The 20486-nt window shown below is 39.5% G+C and overlaps 1 protein-coding gene across 1 annotated transcript in view; it reads right to left on the reverse strand.

The window, feature by feature from the left end:
* The window catches only part of PLPPR1 (phospholipid phosphatase related 1), a 133682-nt gene that overhangs the window by 45472 nt on the left and 67724 nt on the right, over nt 1–20486 (reverse strand). The window lies entirely within an intron of this gene.

Consider the following 20486-nt stretch of genomic DNA (forward strand, 5'->3'; position numbering starts at 1 on the left):
GATAGGACAAGGGGTAATGGGTTGAAAGTTAAACAGCAGAGGTTTAGACTGGATCTAAGGAAGAAATTCTTTACTGTTAGGGTGGTGAGGTACTGGAATGGGTTGCCCAGGGAGGTAGTGAATGCTCCATCCCTGGCAGTGTTCAAGACCAGGTTGGATGAAGCCTTGGGTGATATGGTTTAGTGTGAGGTGTCCCTGCCCATGGAGGGGGGTTGGAACTATATCATCTTGAGGTCCTTTCCAATCCTAACTATTCCATGATTCTATGAAACAGGGGAAGTTTAGATTGGATGTAACAAGAAATTCTTTACTGTGAGTGTGGTGAGGCACTGGAAAGGGTTGCCCAGGGAAGCTGTGAATTCTCCATCTCTGTTGGTGTTCAAGGCCAGGTTGAACGAAGCCTTGGGTGATATGGTTTAGTGTGAGGTGTCCCTGCCCATGGCAGAGGTGTTGAAACTTTATGATCTTAAGGTCCTTTCCAGCCCTAACTATTCTATGATTCTATGATCATAGGAGATCTGGTTGATCAAGCATGACCTACCCTTTATGAACCCATTCTGACTGAGCCTGACCCCTCTGTTTTCCTGAACATGCTGTGTGATAGCACGCAGGATGATCTGCTCCATGACCTTCCCTCACACTGAGGTCAGGCTGACAGGCCTATAGTTTCTGGGGTCTTCTTTCCTGCCCTGTTTATAGGCAGGCATCACATTGGCCAACCTCCAATGCTATGGAACCTGCCCAGTAGACCAGGACTGGTGATAGATGATGGAGAGTGCCTTAGTAATGTTTCCCAAAGAATTCTGACAACCAGCATCCTAGACAGGCCCAAGTCAGCCCTCCAGAAGGCTAAGGTTTTGCTGATCTTCTTCCTGACTTCTGCAAGGATTGAAATTCAACCATTTCGTGATCACTTTGTCCAAGACAGCCTCCAACCATCACATCACCCACCAGTCTGTCTCTATGAACAGCAAATCTAGACAGGCTTCTCCTATAGTTGGCTCACTAACCAGATGGGCTAGGAAGTCATCTTCCACACTCTCCAGGGACCTTCTGTATTGTTTCTCCTCTCCTGTACTCTCCTTCCAGAAGAGATTTGGTAGGTTGAAGTCCCCCATGAGACTTGATTTTTTCCCCCAAATTATGCTTCAAAGGATTCAGGGTTTGCTCCTTTAAAAAAATGAGATTATATTCTACAATACATCAACCACTAGCACTGAGTTAGCCAAGGCTCTTCCCTCCTAATCTGTTTTCTATCCTGGCCTCCCAATGAAGGGTGTGTTTCACAAGGCTTTAGCAGGTCTAGTGTCTCAGCACTTACCACACTAAACTGCTCCCTGCGGAGTGAGTCCAGGCACTGGGTACATATGTATCTGGAGACCAGATCTTCCACCAGTTATCTGCCTCATAATGTATTATTTCACTCTGTCTCACCTGAGCTTAGGTCAGATTTGACAATGACTGCAATGAAAAGACCATTCTGCAGTGCAATAAAGCCTAAGACTCTTGTGACCACAGGGATCAGCTACAGCATCATGAGGACTCAGGTAATGCATAGGCACCCAAATGAAGTATAAACTGGGGGGTAGATGGGACATGACATGACAGACAGTTGTCCTCTCATGACATCTTTTATGAAAGAGGTGCTTTAGTCATGCACAAAATATTGCATTCAAGAAAATGTTTGGATAAAGTTCTGCAGCTTGCTTTTTGCTTGAGATCACTCTGGATCTACCTAATAGTCTGTTCCAGACTCAGAAATATCTGAATTCATGAAACTTGTTGGAATACTTAAATATTGTAATGTAGCAAAATAATGCAAGCCCTGTAAAATTCAGAGCAAGTCTGAAAAGTATAATGAGAGTTTGGTGTTGAATTTATCCTTCTAACTTGAAACAAGATGTGTTCTGTGAAAGGGCTGAGTTGAGTGTGATTCTTTTTGACAGCAGTTCTTAACCTGGACTATATAGTGACATGAGTCATCCACTGTACTAGAAATTCTGCAAAATCTTGTCATAATTCATTATCTGCTTCATTTTAGTAATCAAAACAAAATACCAGCTTATTTAGATTTGAATTACTGAAGTCATCCCACGCTGGATTTGACTGGCACACACACATTTTATTTGCGTTAGGCTATGTGCTCCAAAAGTGCCCAACTCAAGGCCTGCCCTGGAAAGCTGAAACACTGCCTTTAGCTAAAACAACTTCCAAGTTACTCTACAACCCTGAGAATGGCTCACTGACTGATGGTATTTCACTGGTATTTCACTGTGCAAATGCTTCATAAAAGCTGTTAAATCCATCATGCACTTTAAAGGCATTTTAATCTAACGACTATTTTCACTTATATAGAAGCTGTCAGGAAAATCTAGTCCTCAAATGACAAGAAGCAACAGATCCTGACAAGACACAGGATTCTGGCAGAACAGAATAATACATTTTCAGTATGCTTTGTGGTATCTTCATGTCTTGTCTTTAAGCAAAGCTGTTCCCTGAGAGATGCAGAGGTATATTTTGATTTCTGATGTCCTTGTAGGTAGAAAAGCAAGCATCTTTATGAAGGCTGAAGGGACCAACAGGGGGAGAATCAGATGAAAACAAGAACTAGTATAAAGCAAAATACAAAAGGAACAAAGATTGGAGGAAGGTGAAAAGCAAACCACACAAAAGCACAATCCTTACTTTTCCTGTGCTTCTTTTAAACTGTACACTTAAACGGTCATGATGCTTTGGGTAACACTTCTGGCAACACATCTGAGCAAAGTTTGAAGAAAAATGTAGTCCAGAGGAAATTTTTGCCTACTCTGACTGCCAGACAAATGCCAAGGTGCACGACAGCAGAACAGCCTTCTATGTAGTAGTATATATTATCTTCTCAACTAAGTGTTGTTTATTCTTGTACCCTGTGCATCTTTCCTTTCCCAGTCTGTTAACTGGAAGAAAGGAACTAGCTTCTTTCAGACAGCTGCCATGGGGTCCACAGGCCATTGCCTCATCCACACATTACTCTTCCAGGAAGACCAAAGAAGCCACAGAAATGCTGCCATCAGGCCGACAGATTCAAAAAATTGTGAGATCATATCTGGCGAAAAGAAGCAGAAGCTGTTCTCCACTCCCCAGCATCCCTGCCTTGCAGGCTCAGTGAAGCACCTATCCAGAGAGGGAAACCTTGCAGTAAAGTCACACAGCAACTGTGCATGGTTAGGAAAAGCAGTTTGTCAGAGAGCCTATCCTCTCACTTTTCTGAGAATACTTTACAAATTTGCTCTCTCTTCAGACATTTTTGCCTGTACTTTCATGTCTTTTATTCTGGTCATCGATTTGCCTGTTAGGAGAGAATCAATCAGAGACCAATCCTGTCAGGTTCTTGAAAGATGGCAGTGTAGTCAATGCAAATGTAAGGAGAAAGGAAGCCTAACTCAAACACAAATTAGTACATGTATTCACATTTGTATTTAGTGAACATTACAGGTAGACTGGCAAGTCTGAAGAACAGCAATAATGTCTATTTTGTTACTAGACAGAACAGAACTATTGTTCTACAGTATTTCTCAACCCAGAAAATCTGATGGTAAATACAAAGCCTCGGAGAATCCAAACAAGTAGACTACATTCTTGGGCCACTTTCTGATGCCTTTGAAACAAATGATCATGTTGCCTTTGATTTTGAAAGGTGTTAACATCCAGCCATCTCTCTGAAAGCTTCATTCATTATGAAAGTGCTCTGGGTAGGTGTTTTGGATTAGAAATAGGCAAATACTTTCCCAGCAGTAAACATGTATGCAGAGCCAAGGGGCTGCAAGCCAGGCCCTTTGCCACAGCTGTCTTTCTGCAGCAGAAGCTCCTCCTCCACCAGATCGGTGGTAGCTCCACAGACCACCAAGACACATCCCAGGAAGCAGCACAGCTCTCTTGCTATGCACAAGCTACTGTTCTGTTAGGAAGATTTTGATAGGTGGTCAGATCTCTACTCTCCCTGCAGTCAGAGTGGTTACTCGTGTGTGCCTTGACTGTTCCTTTCTTTCATAACTGACACTGATTCATCAATTACAACAGATGAGAATTTTTGCTTCTTCACTCTGCTGCCAAATTTTTATTTTAGTTTTATTTATTATTTCTTGCAGCAGTCTCTCTAATATTCCCTCTCTCTTTCCTATAGTGGCATGGCACTCAGACATGTTTTAAGCATTTGTTTAATCCCCCTCCCTTTTCCTATATGCACGAAAACACTTTTTCACATTTTTAGATGACTAATGCTTCAATATTCCTATACTGCTACCCACTGAGGAAAAGAAGAAAGGGAAAGGCTGAGTAAAATTGAGTTTCAGAGAGAGCAGCTTTACAGATGATTGCATTTATTTATTGCTAAAATATATTTTAAAATGTCATGCCAGTGCAATGGAGCTATAACTTGATAAATGTTTAGTTCAAAGAGAAAACTGTTTTCTTTGGCTATGAAAAATTCTGTTGATAGCTCAAGGCAATTAAAGAAAGACTTACAAAGAAGGGAAGAGGTGAGTATTCAAATACCAGCTACTGAAATGCACCCCTATTTTCTCAGACAAATATGAAAGAGTCATGTCTCAGAGTGAAGCAGAAGTCAAGATAACAGACTTCATATGCAAATGCTGAGATCTTGACCCTAGCCAAAGGAATAACTGTAGACAAGTCACTCTGTGCCTCAGTTTCCACATCTGTAAAACTGAAATGCAGCTCCCCTTATAACCCATGTATTACAATAGTTGCCTCAAGCATAAAGGAGACCTGGTGAACAAGAGAAGTTATATGGATCCACCAGGTACAAACACGTGTAAGATGTTAAGCTGTCATCAGTAGTTCACCTATTCCAACCCCCTAGCTCAAAGGAGGGTCATCTGGAGCAGGTTGTCCAAGTCCACATCCAGCTGGGTCCCAAGTATCTTCAAGGACAGAGATGCACAACCTTTCTGCACCACCTATCTTAGTGTTCAGTCACCCTTAATCGAAGAAAGGTTTTTATTCGGTTAAATGCCATATCATGTTTCAGTTTGTGCCCCCTGCCTCGCATGCTTTCACTGGATACCACAGAAAAGAGTCTCTCTCATACTGAGGAGCCCAACACAGCTCTCCAGGTGTTACCTCACCAGCACAGAGCAGAGTGGAAGGATGATCTCAAGTGACCTGCTCCTCCTGGTAAAATACAGGAGGCTGTTGGCCTTCTTTGCCACAATGGCAGATTACTGTACCATGTTCAGCTTAGCCCTCCCTCTGCAGCTCCATGTGCCAGTCAAGGCCTTCATTGATTGTTACAGGGAAAATTGCTGCAGCAGCTCTTGGGAACAAGGCCCTGTGATACAGCACTGTCAAACTGAGAAACAGATGCTGGTGTGAGCAGTTACTTATTCCTTTCTATGCAAACTGCTGTACAAACAGCCACCTCCAAGAACTTAAGTTCTCAACAGAACTTAACAGTGGCCTCTTCCTAGTACCTGCTGAGAGAGTGCTTGACCCTCCTTGATCAACAGTGAAGAGTGACTTCGAAACTTCAGAGCCTGCTTTGATCAGAAGCAGCTGGAAGAGCTTGCTAGAAGCTGCTGAAGTTCACTTAGAAGCCATGGGCTCATCTAGCTGTTTTCACTAGCACATTTAATGTTACTCCAAAGGTTCCCAGGACTCCCCTGATCATCCCAGAAGATCAAGAAATTCTCAAAGCACAAGCCAGAAACTTCTTTGCAAACAGCTGCATTTGGAAGAGAGGCACAAGTTGCAGTCTTTTCAAATGTTAGATGTAGTAAACTTTAAAAGAAATTACTGGGGACATAAACAAAAGCATAAATGACATAGATCAGCTGTAAAGCTCCCTAAGAATTAAGGGTGCTAGCAATTTACAAGGGCTCAAAAAGCAAGTGTAATCAACCTGGAAGAAAAATCTATCACAAGCTATTAAAAACAGTGACATTCTTTCTGACCAGAAAAACTACCAACAGCATGTCAGAGGTCGACACCATATAACAGCCCTATTTTTTATGCCTTTTGCAAACTATCTCCTGCTTACCACAGATGTTCAGAGCCCTAATACCAAGACAGGCTTTTGGTCTGGCTCACATCTGCCTTGTATTCTGTGGGTGAAACATGTCATTCCACTGGGTCTAAAGGTTGTTTGGGGTGGGGACAACACAGCCCTTTTCATCTCCTAAATAAGCTCAGAATTCTCTTAATAACTGTGGAGTACTTTGATCTCTTTAGTCAGAAAGATCTCCAGTGGCACTACAAAAACAAATCACAGTGTAATTAGCATTAACAGAGAAGTGCACGGAAGGTTACAAGACGATGGTCAGCATGGTTATGTGATCAGCCTTGCTGTCTATTTGATTTTCATATAAGGACAGCAGAGAAGGGAAAATAACACAGGCAACAATTAAAGACCTCTGTGTTGCAGGTTTTGCAGGTACTTCATCCCCTCAGCACACATACAAAAGGCATAGTGGCTCCCTGTTGTACTGCCTTTCCTTTGCAGTGCCCAAGTAGAAATGCAGCACACAATTTTATGCTACTGGTGTCTCACAGTTCAGATAGATCTGCTTATTGACGCTACTCTGCATCCTAACCTAAGTCCTACTGGAGCAGAGCATGCTGAAAAGCAAAATCTGGAAACTTATTTTCAAACAAAACATATTTCACTGGGAGATATTTTTCAACTTCAAAACCTCCAGGCTACATGCTGCTTCTGAAATGTTGCCGTCAGGATCTTTCTCTGACTTATGGGCCTAAAAGACACTTTGTTGGTATCTTCAAGCAGCTGGTCTGCCTCAGACCCTGCAAGCCTACCTGCCCAATTTGATTACCCTGTTAATGTCAAGAAATCAGTCCTCCAGACTTGCAAAGGGACCCTCTTCTAGAAACAGGAGCAGAAATCCAAACTGCAGTTCCCTATCTTTCATGTTAGTCTTCAATATCCCGGAGAAGTCATAAAAGTGTCTTGGCAGGCACAGACTTAGGTAAATTTATGGTAAATTGTAACAAGCTTAGCCCCAACAGTGCATCTCAAAAATCAAAGATCTTTAGTTGGCTTCTAAGTGAGCTAGTGGGACAACAAGGTCTACTTACCTGAGTTTCAGTAAATACAAATTAAAAACTACATTAAAAACTCAGTTCCAAACAATGTTTTCTGATGGAAATTTCATTACATGCTCTGTATTTATGTATTTTGTGTTCCAATACCCTTGTGCTGGACTGCTGATTCTAATAAAAGTCACCAAATCCCTTGATATCAAGGCATTCCAGAATTCATTACTCCAAAACCATCTGTAAAAGATGGAAAATCAAATCTAGTCTTACTCTGATAACACTAGCTTTATCACCTTCTTAGGTGCTTGTTCTGATGCCTATTTCTTCCAGGTATAAAGGCTTTAAATCTAAGCTGACACCTTTGGAGACAGTTGGAGCTCTGAATCTTTGTCATTAATAGAACTGCATTCATTAAAATTCATAAAACTCTCCTGTGCTTCCAGACCGATGTTATTTAACAGAGAAGGGCAGTCTGCAGTTGTTTAGACATCGATGAATGCAGCAGTTACTGCCAAAATAAACTATCTGCTGATATCAAGATTGCAGGACTCTTAGACCAATCATAAGAATCAAATAGAGATGTTCTAAATTAAAAGGAAAACTATCAAAGACATTTTACTTTACCTAAATGGACACAGTCTTATTGATATGTATAAAGCATTATGAAGCCCATTTTATTTGCCTCCAACATTTTCCCAACTGAACAGGAAGCTTTTAAAAGAAACAATTACCCTATCACTTTGAATCTTTGCTGCTTGCAAGTCATCTTGTATCTGAGCCAATCCTTTCACACGACTTTTTACCACTAGTAGGAAGTCATCAAAAAATAATGATCACTTAATTTTTCAGAATCTTGCTAAGTAATTGCAAATGCAGGGTAGGGAAGACAGAAAAAACTTCAGTTTTGAAAGCTTTCGTAGAATCCCTAGGTCCTGGTGCTCACTTTTGTCCCTTTCATTGAAAGTTACTATTATTTTTTCAATGTTAGCCCTGTCAAAACAAGTAGGAATACTCACTGCTATTTGCTATAGCAGTTTGTCATGATAAGGTTTTGTTTTAATTCAAGAATAGTTTGTCTGAACCTGCATTTAACATCACAGATGCTCCTCAAGATTCTTTTTTAACAGGTCTCCAGATACAAAATGGGCAGTTTTAGCTCCTTCAGAGTGTTTAACTAAACTCAGGTGCACTAGCTGGAGACATCGAGATGAACATGTGGCTTTTGTAAGAAGCTAGATAGTGGATGGGATGGAGAAGAGTCCAATAGAAATTACTTCAGGATGCAGATGTTAAGAAAAAGCAACACAGTAAGTATTTATTTAGAAAGATGTAGCTCGCTGACTTATAAAACAGACTGAGGTGGCAAAGGCTTGGAATAGGAAGTCTTGTCTAACTTGCTGGTTTTTGCAACAAGGAATGTGCACAAGGAAATCAGCATACTGTCTGTGGGTAATCAATAGACATTTTCATACTGGGTATGCAAACACCTAGGTGAAATTATTGCAAAAAAAAGGGCTTGGCAGGCAAAACTGGTTTTAAGGTTCCAACTGTACACAGCTCAAAAATTCAGAAGGAATTTTTACATGATTTACTCCTTTACTGTTACCCAACCTTTTTTGTTGTTGCAGCATCCTACTTTCTCTTTTCACTGTCATTTGGTCTAGAGTCTTTCTCCTTCACATCATGTTACATCACTTTATTAGAAAGAATATTAAGACAAGTGTTTTTCCTATGAGAATACTCAAAAACTAAGCAGGTATCCTAGTATGTCAATAAGAAAACGCAACTGGACAAGGCCCAGAGGAACTTAATCCAGAGATCCTGACCCACCTATGGGGGGAATTCTATGACCTTTCTTTTAACTCAAAGCAGCATATAGTCTTAGGTCTCTTACTCATCTTATTGATCCCAGCTTCCTTCCTTGCTTAAATCAAAACTGCTCTAAGTTTTTTTGAAATCCCAAACTGTTTTCTTCCTTTTTCTCTAAACAATTTTCAGTAAGAATGAAAAGCCTGAAACTCGTCATGATAAACCAATCCTGCTATGTATTCATATGAAAATAATGCTGTAGAAAGCACTGTGTTCCCACAGTTTCTTCAATCTCAGTATTCTTTCACTTTAACAGAGCTGCACTGATCTTTGCTTTGCATGGTTTAAATAAGACCATAAAGATCCCGGAAGACAACTTATTGAACTAGCTCCTATTAAAGCTTAAAACAGTTATAAAGCTAATAAAAGTATAATCTGGTATCCAATCTATTTGAAAAGTTAATTCACTCCATTATAACTGGAAGTTTATATTAGTAAGGTATTAATAGGAAACTAGATTACATTACTGAGGTACATTTACATTTTTTACTATAATAAAAATTGCAATATTGATTAGAGTTTACAATAAATCAAATGGAAATTCGATTAATAGCTCTATTATGAATGACATCACTGTTCAATAATGTACATCTGCATAAAATAATCACACAGTAAATTCCTGTGTTTATAAAGTATATAATTAGAACTGATGTATAATAATTATTATTATAACTCCTACCAGGTATGCAAAGTCTACACTCCAGAAATAAGTCATTAAGTCACAATGAACAATACATTAGATTATTGATTTTTAGGGCAGACATGCAGCATTTAATACCTGGGAGAGGAAATATAGGGATAATTCAGCCATCAGTCATTACATGACCAAATGTAGCTATCCTTTAAATACAGAATTTACTCTACTGAAGTTGTGACAAAACAGTAACTTCAGTAATAACTGTCATTATTTACAAGTTGCTTTAATCTTATTGCAGCATATGTTAGACCCCATCAATAATTACTGTAGAATCTTAAAAAGAATGGTGTAGAATTATGAAAAAAAAATCAATGATCCAAACCTATTTTAAACTCCTAAGAGCCTATCCCCCACATGTCCTATTACATGGATTCTGCTCATGTGACCAAGTTGTAAAGGAAATGACATGAGAAATGTATAACAGAGTTTAGGAGTATGTTTAAAACTTTTGGACAAACCAGTTTGGCTCTTTGCACTCTACAAACATGAAGAGGCTTTGCTGCAAGGCTACTAGACAGCACAGGAAGCCATGGGATTTTAGCTATGCCTAGTCTGATGCAGCTCTTAATCACAGTGGACACTATAAACACATCACCCAAAAGTAAGAGTTACAGACCATTATGAACGACCATTTGGTTTCTTGAACTGTGTAACAACTATTTAAACGTTGACTATGTACTTAGTAAAATATTGATTAATCATTCATCTAACAACCATTTAAAAAAATCCATCTGCAATAAAAACCTTGACCATTAAATTACTGTGTTTCAAGATGAAGGTGCATCTTTATTTTTGACTCTTTAACTTAAAACTGGAGTGCTCCAAGAGGAGTTAATACAATTTATCATTGCATATTAATGCAGATATCCTAAATCTTACAAAACCCAAACTTTTTTCTTTTTCTGTTTAATTGCACAGTTTTTAATTAATTAAGAAAAAAAAGCACGGCACCAAGCTGAAAGATAATCTGTGAAGATTCATGAACTCTAAAACTGAGGGTCAATCATTAATCACTGCTATAAGCCATCACCATTATGAGTAATGATTTCATGTGTGTTAAGACTTCAGTGTACATTTACCACCATGTGCACAGGATGCAACAACTTTCAAAACATAAATTCCCAACAAATCCACTCTCTAACATAATTCCTGCAAACACATCTGCAGATGATTAATTTTCATATAGTCTCTTCAATAGCACCACTGAGTTCACACCTGTATGACAGTCTACGATCTGACTTCAGAATCGAACACCTCACAGAAATTCCTGGTAAAATACACCATTGAAGGGCAACATGACTATAAGGAAATCATACCCCAGAGAAGAAATATTTACTCCCAAAATGGAGGGATATGGGGATAGATTGAGGGTGTCCTGGGTTAGGCAGTAGCAGTTGTTTTTCTCCTTCTTAGTAGCTAGTGCAGTGGTGTTTTTGACTCTCAGCCTGAGAACAATGCTGATAACACCAGTGTTTTCAATTGTTGCTCAGTAATGTTTACTCTGACAGAGAACTTTCTGAGTCTCATGCTCTGAGAGAGGAGGAGCATGGGAAGCTGGAGGGAAGCAGAGACAGGACACCTGACCCAAACTAGCCAAAGGGGTATTCCATACCACAGCACGTCATGCCCACTATATAAACTGGGGGCAGTTACTCAGAAGGGCTAGATCACTGCTCAGGTCGAGCTGGGTATCAGTCAGCGGCTGGTGAACAGCTGTATTCTCTTCTCTTGTTATTTCCCTTATCATTATTATTAGTGGTGGTAGCAGCAGTGGTTTTGTGTTATACCTTAGTTACTGGACTGTTCTTATCTCATCCTGTGGGAGTTACATTCTTTTGTTTCTCCTCCCCATCCCTCCTGGAGCCAGGGCATGAAGGGGAGGGGAGTGAGCAAGCAACTCAGTGGTTCTGGGTTGCCAGCTGGGCTTAAACCACGACAAGGGGAAGTACCAGGCCTCTCTTAAGACTGCCCCAGAATTCACAAATAATGAAGCTTGAGGTATACCAGCCAGGTGAGTTAGAAATATGGAAATATACATTATGATTTCTCCAGAATGCTGTGTTTTGTTTTATTTGTTGCCATGTTCTGCTGCATTCATAAAGGCTTTATGAATTATAAGTCATTCAGGTGCTAGCACCTGGATTACTGATTTGCACTTTGGAGGGAGAAGATAATGACAATTTAGAAGATATTTGCTTCCCACACAAATGCATCAAAAGGTTCTGTCAGCAGCCTGGGGAAGTTCCAGGTTGATGCAATACCTTAGGTTTGTAAAGGAAGTACAAGACCTGGCAGATTCTAAAAGCTGGTCTTTAACCTTTGTTGGGATTTCTAGACAGCAGAAAATGACAATATTCTTTCAAATCACTTGTACAAATCTATTTGTTGCAAGACTGATCTTGATGACTTCATCCTTTTAACACTGCTAAAAGAAACCCCTCCTTTCAATGTCTGGAATAGCTGGTCAGCAGCCAGAATTCATGCCCTTTGCAAACCTGATAAAATTGGACATGATGCTTAAAGAGACCTATTCCACTTCTGAAAATTCTCCTGATGTGAAAAGCATTGTCAAAAAGTTTAAATGGGTTTGATATTGTAAAATAAGCTTCAAGCATCTTGCCTTTGATGTTTCTCAGATCTTTCATGATCAATTCTGGGAAGGCTTGACTGTTGTATATAGGGTTATTTGTATGGATTTTTGAGTCCCTATTAATTCCTTACCATCCTTTTTTAAGACTTCGTGTAGGTTATTCAAATGAAATATAATGCTAAATAAATGCAGGGATATTCCTGTAGACCAAAGAAAAATATGTATGTTCACAGATACACACCAGAGGAAATGGTGCAACTGTGTTACAAAGGAATCAGTAATATGATAATCCACTAAACCTGAAACAATCTCCAAATTTTCATATATCTGAGCAAATAAACAGGTAAACATTGTGTGCTTGGGTGAGAAAATAGGACAAATGCTCAGGTCTTTGAAGTATACAAACAAAACCCCCAAAACTAACACATCATGGCTGATGTGTTACTTGCAAAATCTGCAAGAAACATTAAAATCTGATAATACTTATGAAAAAAAGGAGGGAAGAAGCAAGCAGTAATGCTCACTGACAATACCACTCTATTCCCATTGGGAGATTGATGCCTATATTGCATATTGTGCCATATGTATTTCCACATTGCTATCTATTTTAAGTCTAATTTAAGTTGCCCAGTCATTCGTGGCCCAGATGGAGATATCTTCCACCTCTAAAGGCTTGAAACATGGCTTGTAGCATTCTGCATGTATAATACATAAAAGTTGCATGAATGGCATCTAGTTTTATTAACCAATTTTCTTAAAACCTCTGTGCAATCAATTCTGATTAGTATTTTTTCTAACAGTAATCTACTAAAGCTATGGGCTTTTTAAACTTACAAACAGCAAAATGCATTTCAAGCAAAGGAAATTCAATCTCCTTAACTGCTACGTAATTAAAAAAACCCACAATTCCATCTCTTACAAACCGAGTTATACAGACTAACATATTACATATATTGCAGTAGTGCTCAACAGTGTTGAATAGTTTCAGGGCACAGTGAAGCACACAAAGCAGTATGTTCATGACATTCTTCTCTACTACCAAATGCATTTTTTTTATTAGTCATAAAGACAATACAGAAAACTGTACCAAATTCATTGGTGCAAACTCTAAGATGTTATCCAGGCTGTCAAAAGGATTGTTTGTGAAGGGAAATTTTCAGGATAAAAAGACAGTAAATAAAATAGGCTTCACATGTCTACAAGCAGCAATACAACGCTTCTTTCATTTATATTTTAAAGCAATATGCAGTAAAGCAGCTAATCCCTCCTGGGCAGTCCCTTGATGCTAACTTTAAGATGTCCTCAAGATGCTAAGGAGTGCCCATTTTGGCCACAAGTTTTCAGTGCTCTTTGCTCAATTGTGAAGCATCCAGAAGGATTATAATTTTAAAAAGTTTCAGTTTATAGTTAGGTAATACTAAAGCTGCCTAGCAATTCAACAAAACTAATCCTACATTCAGGAGTTACCTATTCATTGAGATTAAGCCAATTTTACAATATGTAGTTATACAGTCATCTGGAACAAGGGACATACCATGGTAGAGAGGCAAAGAAAACAAACAATAAGGAATGTCTGGTGAATGGTGAACATAATGAGATGTTTAGAAAGAGCAACAAACAGATACATATGCTGTGCGAATAAAATAAGAAACAATGAATCCCAAGAAACAGAAGTGACTGAAGCATGGGGATTATGCAGAAGCATCACCATGCTACAAGACAAGCTCCTCTGAATTTGCACAGCATCTGTCACCACCAATTCACACAGTCAGTCTAACTAGAGGATCTAATGACAGGCAGTTTATACAACACCAGCACATAACATGTCCCTCAGGGCATTTTGTCCTCATGGCACTCCAGTTGAGCAGCACAGCACTACTGCTTGCATGGCACAGATGGTGAAACAAGTCACAGAGCTTTAAATAGCTGTGTACAAGACACCTACAGCAAGGAAAAGGATTGAGCTGGCACACACAAGCCACTGGAAAACCCTTCTTTTCTGCCTTCGCAGAAAACACAGTCAAAAAGCCTTACACGGTAGGTGCTGGATACTGCTGCAGAAAAGAGTCACTGACAGCTGCAACTATTTACAAGTTAGTTCAACTTGGGATGCCTTTTTAGTTTGTGTTTATACTAAAACCTACCTGGACCTTTTTTTTTTTTTTTTTTTTTCGTTTTCTAAGAGCACCAGACATTACCCTGCTTTGAATATCCAAAATTGTGATCCATATTTTAACCATAACCTTAAAGCTGTAATATGATCATTAAGTTTTCTTATGAGAGAAATGTCTTCTTATTTTTCAGTTTTTTTAACACAAATAGAAAGTCACTGCCAATATATTCAATGCTTAGAAATGTTGCTGTGAGGACCACAGCATGCAGAAAATTGACATTTCACAGTCCCCAATCACTGGTCAAAATTAGAGAGCACCAGCCAATACAACCAAATGTGCAAAATCTTTTTTTTTTTTCAGAACACCTAAACAAAAACTTAAATGTAAGAAGTGACACATACATCGTGACTGTTTTAAACTCACTTTTCATAGATCCCTAAACCCTGCTGTGGTGCTGATGACAAACAGAAGTTGAAGAAGCACTTGTCTCACTTAGACAAATATTTCAGCATTGCAGAAATTCTTCTGCTAAAGAATAGTTTAGCCGTTGGCTTGACTACATGAAATACTGTCAGGAAAATGCAAGCAGGCAGAAAAAGAATAAAGCTTCTCTTCTGTGCTTCTGTAAGTTGAAACAATTTTTTTAAATTATGTTTGAATGGATATTGACAGGTATGATTCAATCTGTCCAAAACTAAAATTACAAAAATGAAGGAAAATTTACCCCACTGAGTGTTAAAACAGAGATCCTATGAGGCTGTAACATACCTACAGTTCAAATCAAAGTTTGCATCAGAATAGATGTAAGACCAGAGCTTTCTATTTTGCAGCATTTTTCATTTTATTCAGAAGTGAGGGGGAGATTTCTCTCACAAAATCTTCATTCCTTTGTAATGCACTATATACTGAGTTGTCACAGTTTCCACTCTACCTACAAAAGCTTTCCTGGGGGCAGAATAATGAATTTCGTGTGAGAAAATAGGATCTTCAGATTACAGAATTTGAAAGCTGTCTAATGTTTTAAGTTTTAATGGTGTTGCTTATTTGAGTCTGCATCTACTATCTTGGCAGTGTCAGGATTACAATACTCCACAATAAAGCATAATGTGGCACATACATCAATCATATTAAAGTCACTTGGTATTCTGTAACTCTTTGATCAGTTTAAGACAATTTAATTAAATCTGGTACCAGAAAATTGCAGTATTTTCATGTGCAAAGACACACCTCAGATATACATAACTCCTTTAAAAGTAACTGTACTTGAAAATAAGTCCTCAGATAACTCCCACCCTCAAACAACTCAAGCCCAGGTAGATGCAGAAGGAGGAGGAAGAAAAAGGAAGTAGAAACTACACATCAGCAGAAATTCCAGAATAATTTTGTCTTTCTATTATCTAGGGACCCATCATAATCATAACTGCTGTTGATTCACAAGATATGAGAGGGTTGCCTTTGCAGGAAAAAGAGGAAGTGTTGCTTGCTTACTGCTTCTTTAAAAACCACCATTCAGACACTAAAGCTTAAAAGCTGTTCACATGCCTTCCCCCTGAACTCACATAAGTTGTGGGGAGGCTGTTCATTCATACTGTGCAGCTATCTTTCCAACATCTACTAGAAAATGCAATTATCACATTGCATTACACTCTCTGTCACTAATGATAAGCATCAAATACGCTGAAAAAGCAAGTATAATCACTCTGACCCAATAAATTCAAAGCCAGCCTACACACCCCACCGCACCCCCCCAGCATAAGTTTTGTCCTAGAATGCTAGATCAAGCCCTCAGGGTAGCTCACGAGTCCCCTAGGAAGAGAGCTGAGATTTGCCAAGCATTGCACTTCTACCACTTCTGCATCTGACATTGCCTAGATCTTAGTTGTTCTGCCAATTTTTTCCCTCCCTGCAGAGAACTGGGCCACAGTATACAAAATACACCTCTACCAGTTCTGATTTTACTTTCAAGCAGTATGTCACCTGGAAGGATGTAACATAGTACTCCTTGAAAAAAACCTTGTGAGGTGGGGTTGCAAAAAATCTCAACACAGTTGAGACAGCTGTGTTGGAGCACCATTAAAGCTGTCTTCTGACAGCACTCTGCCAGGTATGTCCCTGCAGGTGAAGGAGGGAGATGATGCTCAAAAAAGACTTTGGGCAACAAATGACAGCACACGTCAAAAGTACATCAAAAAGGAAGAATATACACAAGCATGTTTAATGAAACAGAAGTCACATGCAGACCCACCAGCACAGATCCTCCAAAATCAGGGACAGCATAAGAAATAAAGGGAGACATTATAGCAGTCTTCCATTAGATAAAGGGGGCCTATAAGAAATCTGGAGAAGGACTTTCTGCAAGAGCATGTAGTCATGGGACAACGGGGAATGGTTTTAAACTGACAGAAGGAAGATTTAGTTTAGATGTTAGGGAGAAGTTCTTCCTTGTGAGGGAAGTGATGTGCTGGCAGAGGCTGCCCAGAGAAGCTGTAGCTGCCCCATCCCTGGCAGTGTTTGAGGCCAGGCTGGACGGGGCTTGGAGCAACATGATCTTATGGAAGGTGTGCCTGCCCATGTCAGGGGGGTTGGAACTGGATGATCTTTAAGGTCCCTTTACAACCCAAACTATTCTATGATATGATGATATGTGAGAAGGTTTTTCCTGTCATCCCAGATGCTGCTTCTCCTACTTTCTCTCATGCTTACCTACAACCCATAAGACCACTTCAGGGATAAGTCCTGGCAATCAACAAATCCTCAAACAGGCTGCTGTGCACTATTTGCATTTGCTGGGATAGACCCAGGGCATACCAACAGACAGGGGCTTTGCTGCATGCCCATGCTCTGTCACTGACTCCAAAGGACTCTGGACACTACTGGAGGGAGCATGGCATCCTCTCTTTGTTCTTCTGTATAACAACTGTCAGCACCTAACAACATCAGTACTCAGACCAGGTACTCAGTGGTCAGTACACTGCTCAAAGCAGTGGTATGTGTCAGCTGAGTGAGGAGCAGAAGTGGTCTTATCTTGTAGCGACATTTTACATGTAAGCCAAGGCTGGGCAAAAGCCTCTTGAAGGTCCCTTTCACTGACACTGGCTGCCAGCAATGCTGCTAAGGGGCACAAGGAAAAGAAAAATACTAGTGTCCTGTACATTCAAATTAATCGTTTATGTGTTTAACAAAATGTAATATACCATATCTGCATAAACACTTGGTAACAAATGCCTGATGGTAAGAATACCTCTTGAAATTGAATAAAGAATCATTTAGAAAGCAGTGTACATTATTTGGGAGAGGGACTCAGATTTGATAAGCGGCTAAAAATTAGTTTAATGATTCCCTATTTAGCCTTTAGATCTACTCATAATATGACATTGTGTTTCCAATTAGGGACCAAAATTGATGATTTAACATTTCTGTCACTACAGATTAGACATCACATGGTACCTCTGTATTATTACAAAGTTCATATTTTGAACATAAAAAGGAATTTGTAGAGTCAAGCATAGGATTTCAGTTTTTATAAGCCATTCATCTTCAGGTCAGTTTTCATAATTGTCTACTACAAGTTAGTTCAGTGCGAGGAATATGAAATGGAAAAAAAAAAAACCCAGAACTGCGAATAACTGCTGAAATTATAAATGTCACATTTTTACAAACTGAAACATAACGGTATTTAAAATGTCCAAACTGTTTGTGACACCTCATCTCTATGACTGTAATCACAACTTGCTTGAACGCACACTGCATACTGGGCAGCTAGCAAGTATCGATTGGCAGTGCAGGTAACAGGGCAATCAGTGCTCAGCAGTTTTTCCTTAAGAGCACATACCTCAGAATTTTTAATCACAGGATCACATTTCATGTAAGACAGTGGGGAAGGAAGAACATTCTGGGAATCCATGACCAAGGCCCATGATAATATTTACTGACCATCTCTTTTCCTACTCATGATCAGCTAACATGTCTGCTGCTATATTGTTTTCACATGGAAAAATATGGTCAGGAAAGCACGCAACATTATTTTTAGCTGTTCTGCATGCAAGCAACTGCAGCAAAGTGTCACACAGATAATCAATTCTCAAGGTTGCCTCAAAGCTACAAAAATAGGGACTATCCTAACCAAGGCATTTCAGCACAGGGCTTGGTGTCTGAAGTAGCTCATAAAAGAAAAAGCACTTCCTTCGATTTCAGAAGCATGTCAATACAAAAAGAACACCTTCAGCATGCCTTAAGATTTACAGGGACTTTTCGGACCGAATAGCTATTACCAATTATCTCTTCATTCACAGCAGGAAATGAGATTTCCTGTTGTTTAATGCTACAATGCTTCACATAAGCCTATGAATTTGTAGTATTCCAGTAAAAATCTGTATCGTGGACCAAGAGAGGATGAAATAGATGTTTTATCAAATGTAGCAGAGAGAACATCTTATCAGACACTATCTCCCTGTTTTTGACTGATTCTTAATTTAAAATTGTGTCTTAATCAGCAAAGGAAGGAAAGTACACTTAGAAGTAAAATTTTTTTATTTTCCACCTGTAAAAAGATTCATTCTTTTATTCATGTCAGTCTTGTCTACAGGAAGGACAATTTATAACTCTGTCACAGGCTGCCAACCTATTCATTATTCATATATTTAGAGGACTAAAAATTTTGTTTTAGTCTTTTGTTTGCAATAAATTTGAGACATCTCATTCTTGATAGGGTTTATTCGGTTTCTTCTGAGCCTATTGCAGGTTTTTCCCCATTTTTAACATTCCTTTCTCTACCTAATGGGATAAAGTAGTGACCTATTGTTTCAGTCAGAACAGCTTCTCAGTTTCCCCAGAGAGCAGAGATAGATTGCCCAGGAAGCTGGACATTATATCAGTGACAAATACCTGTGAAGTACTACAAGGCTCAGACATCTTCCCACCCTGGTTTCTGCCATGGCTGCTGCTGGGAAGGCCCTATGCCAGGCTATACTTGTGGCTTTATTATGCTTTTCCTCTATCCTTCTCTTCCAAGCAGTCGGATTCCTTCTGTGAGGAAGGCCCACCCAAGTCAAAAGGAAAACTATTACTAAGTAGTTTAGACTAAGTACACAGGGATCATCTGACTGTGTTTTGGGGCTAAGCTGGTGGTACAGGAAGTAGAGAGTGCACATAAGGGAACTGTATCTCGTGGCTGAAAAAGATGCTATCAGGAGGGGATTCCAGATGACTAAGGGCTAGAGAGGTCCTGTGTACTACTGCCTGGTCTTCCCGGTTCCTGAGGAAAGGTCAGTACTCAGAAGCTCTTGAAAGCAAGCATTCAGAGTGCCCATTACACCTGATGCTACAGCACACTCAAACCTTTCTAAGATTTCAGTGGAAATGGGTAAGCCTTACACAACCCATTGTTTTGACTGTTCTTAGCGCTCCTCTTGTGGAAGAGCACAATTCACGTCGTAATTTGGGCCAAAGAGGCAAGTGACTCTGAAGACGGACAGTCACTGACAGTGCTTTCCTTTTCATCTTGTAAATCCGATGGAAACTTGCATCCTTCTTGGAAACCCAGAGCTATTCCCTTGCCTGGAAAACATTCTCAGTGTTAAAAGCACCCGTTGAACAATCACTGATTTTAATAATGCTTTATTTAGATAAAGATTTACTCAGTATAGCAGTGATAGGCTGAGTAAAAGAAGCACCATAAAAAAGCAATTTGTACGGAGTAAAATAGTAAGCCAATTAAAAAAAAAACCCAAACAACTACCCTTAACAAAGATGTGGAGCCATAGTCCATTGTGGGAACAGCTCCTGTAATTCACTGCTACTCAATTCACAGCCCTTGTGCTAATCAAGCTCCTTCATCACACTAGGTATGCCTCATGTAAATTTTATGTTCCATCTGAACTGAAATCAGAGCCAAATCTTGCTCCCTCAGCCTACAAATCATTAGACTGTGAGATCAGACATATTCTTAAACAAGGTTCATCCCTTGTGCAGCAACAAGATAGAAATAGGTCTGAGGAAAAATGAGAAGATGAGCAATCAGCTGCTACTGACCTACACCTGCATGTACTGCTGGATCTCTAGCAAGTACACCAAGACTAGCTGGCAAATTGAGTACAGTCAAGTCTTGAAAACACAGCACCCAAGTGTTCTTGCATGCTTGTACATAAGATCTGGCTAACTCATGCAG

Source organism: Melopsittacus undulatus, chromosome Z (genome assembly GCF_012275295.1).
Source record: "Melopsittacus undulatus isolate bMelUnd1 chromosome Z, bMelUnd1.mat.Z, whole genome shotgun sequence".
Classification (NCBI taxonomy): Eukaryota; Metazoa; Chordata; class Aves; order Psittaciformes; family Psittaculidae; genus Melopsittacus; species Melopsittacus undulatus.